The sequence below is a fragment of the Ochotona curzoniae genome, unplaced genomic scaffold (assembly GCF_017591425.1).
Source record: "Ochotona curzoniae isolate NIBS_2020 unplaced genomic scaffold, NIBS_Ocur_1.0 contig_291, whole genome shotgun sequence".
NCBI classification, from domain to species: domain Eukaryota; kingdom Metazoa; phylum Chordata; class Mammalia; order Lagomorpha; family Ochotonidae; genus Ochotona; species Ochotona curzoniae.
The window spans coordinates 13,630,122-13,632,742 of record NW_024465649.1 but is presented as its reverse complement, the minus strand read 5'-3'; the positions used below and the strand labels follow the sequence as shown (position 1 = coordinate 13,632,742).

At 47.6% G+C, this 2,621-nt stretch overlaps 1 non-coding gene across 1 annotated transcript; it reads left to right on the top strand.

Moving 5' to 3' along the window:
• Positions 1–361: 361 nt before the first annotated feature.
• Positions 362–468, top strand: LOC121155393. The gene has a single exon (XR_005883655.1). It is a non-coding gene; the product is annotated as a U6 spliceosomal RNA (small nuclear RNA).
• The last annotated feature ends 2,153 nt before the right edge of the window (positions 469–2,621 follow it).

Below are 2,621 nucleotides of genomic sequence, written 5' to 3'. Positions count from 1 at the left end.
CGCATTACTGAGTCCATTGACCTCAACTTCTAAATATAACCACATGCTGACTGTGGGGAAAAGCAATGGTGCCAGGAGGCAGCTGGAACCAAACGTCATACAGCATTAGGGATGAGCCATAAGCTCCTTCCTTTGCCCACAAAGCCACAGTCACCTGCTCCAGCCTGCCTTCCCAGCCCTGTCTCTTTCTCCTCCACCACCCCTCCATTCACACCCTTTGTGCCTCATCTCAGTCTATTCATAGACCCCAAACATACCATCTGGTTCCACTGCTAGTGCAAATGGTTCTCTTTGTTTAGAATGCTGTTACTCCCTCTCTTAATGTAGGTGATTCTTGTCTGTCCTTAAAAGCCCAGGCCGGGTGCTCGCTTTGGCAGTGCCTACACTAAAATTGGAATGATACAGAAAAGATGAACATGGTCCCTGTGTGAGGATGACACATTAATTTGTGAAGCATTCCGTATTTTTTTTTTTAGCTGTCGGGAACATAGTTGTTTTCTTCACTAGTTTCAAATACAAAACTGCTATTAGTTACACCACAGTATTCAATGGTGAGGGGCCTGGCGCAATGGCTTAATTGGCTAATCCACCCACTTAACGTGCCAGGATCCCATATGAGTGCCAGTTTGTGTCCCAGCTGCTCCATTTCCCTTCAGCTTCCCGCTTGTGGCCTGAGAAAATAGTGGAGGCTAGCCCAAAGCCTTGGGACCCTACATCCATGTGGGAGAGCTGGAAGAAGCTCCTGGCTCTTGGCTTTAGACTAGACCAGCTCTGGCCATTGCAGCCATTTGTGGAGTGACCCAGAGGATAGATGCTCTTTCTCTCTATGCTTTTTGGGAATCTGCCTTTCCAATAAAAATAAATAAACCCTAAAAAACAAATTCAGTAGTGAAATCTTGTTTGTTTCTGTCATTCCCATCCCTTTTCATTAAGAATCAGAATAAAATTGTATTTCAAGTATTTCAAGTATTTAAAAAACAAAAACCAAAACCAAAAAAAAACAACTCCAGGTCAGGTCTGTGCCATGGCAGGTTAAGCCTCTACTTGTGATGCTGGCATCCTATATGGGTGCTGGTTTGAGTCCTGGTTGCTCTGCTTCTAATCTCGCTCTCTGCTGTGGCCTGGCAAAGCGGTGGAGTATGACTCAAGTCCTTGAGATGCCTACATCCACATGGGACACCTGAAAGAAGCTCCAAGCTTCCTGGTTCCTGGCTTTGGGCCAGCCCAGCAGATGGAAAATCTCTCTCTCTCTATCTATCTCTCTATCTCTCTGTCTCGTGTGTGTGTGTGTGTGTGTGTGTGTGTGTGTGTCTATCACTTAAGATTTATTTACTTTTATTGGAAAGGCAGATATACACAGAGAAGGAGAGACAGAGATCTTCCAACCATTGTTTCACTCCCCAAGTGGCCACAATAGCTGGAGCTGAGCTGATCTGAAGCCAGGAGCTTCTTCCAGGTCTCCCATGCAGGTGCAGGGTCCCAAAGCTTTGGGCCGTCCTCAACTGCTTTCCCAGACCACAAGCAGGGAGCTGCCTGGATTAGAATCGGTGCCCATATGGGATCCCGGCACGTTCAAGGTGAGGACTTCAGCTGCTAGTCCATGCTGCCGGGCCCCCTATTACGTACTGTTACAGTGGGAGTATTGTCTGCCTGAAGTCTGGCTTTACTGTCTCTTGTAGAACAGAAACAAAGAGTTGACACTGGAGCCAGAGGGCATTCGAGGGACGACAGGATTCCATAAAATTAATTGTCTGCACTTAGGCTGTGTTCTGGGCCATGAAGACTGATAGATTAAATCCAGGCAATGCCCACTCCCTCCTGCTTACAGCTTAGTCAGGAGATACACAAAAGCAGAGATACCAATATGCTAGACCGTGGGGAGTGAAGCTCATGAAGGACAGCCAAGGTCATGGCAGAGGGCAGGTGAGGAAAGGCCTTCCGGAGAGGAGGTACAGGAGGCGAGCGCTCAGGAGCTGGTGGGAGACGCATTTGCAGAAGCCGGAGCAGGATGCCGTAAGCCCATGTACAGGGACCTGAAATAGGACTGTATGTTTTAAGAGCTATGAGTCATGTTGCAAAGATAGAACAGAGTGGGGAGATGAGGAGTGAGGTGTTGATGCCCAAGGCATAGAGAGAGGCCAGATGGGAGGGTGCCGCAATTGTCAAATTAAGGGTTTGAGCCTTTGATCCTGCCTGTAAGAGATGCAGTGCTGCTGAAATGTCCAAACAGGAGGGGTGTGGTGTGGTTCAGAAAGATAATTTTGGTGGCAAAAGGAGAGCTGAGTCAGAGATTTGAGACTAGAGACAAATTTAAAGCACATTACAAGATGTTTGGGATGGGCATTGTGGTATGAGGAATTAACCTGCCACTTGGGATACCAGCATCTTATCTCAGGGTGCCAGTTTGAGTCCTGCTATCCCACTTCTGATCTAGTTTCCTAATAATGCACACCGAGGTAAGCAGTTTATGATGGCTTGGGCCCTTGCTACCCACGTGGGAGGCCTTGGTAGAATTCTGGGCTCCTGGCTTTCCCTCACAGATGAGGATGTTTGGGGAGTGAACTAGTGAGCTAGCAAGACAAAGCTCTCTCTTTCTTCCTGTTGCTGTGCATTTCAAGTAA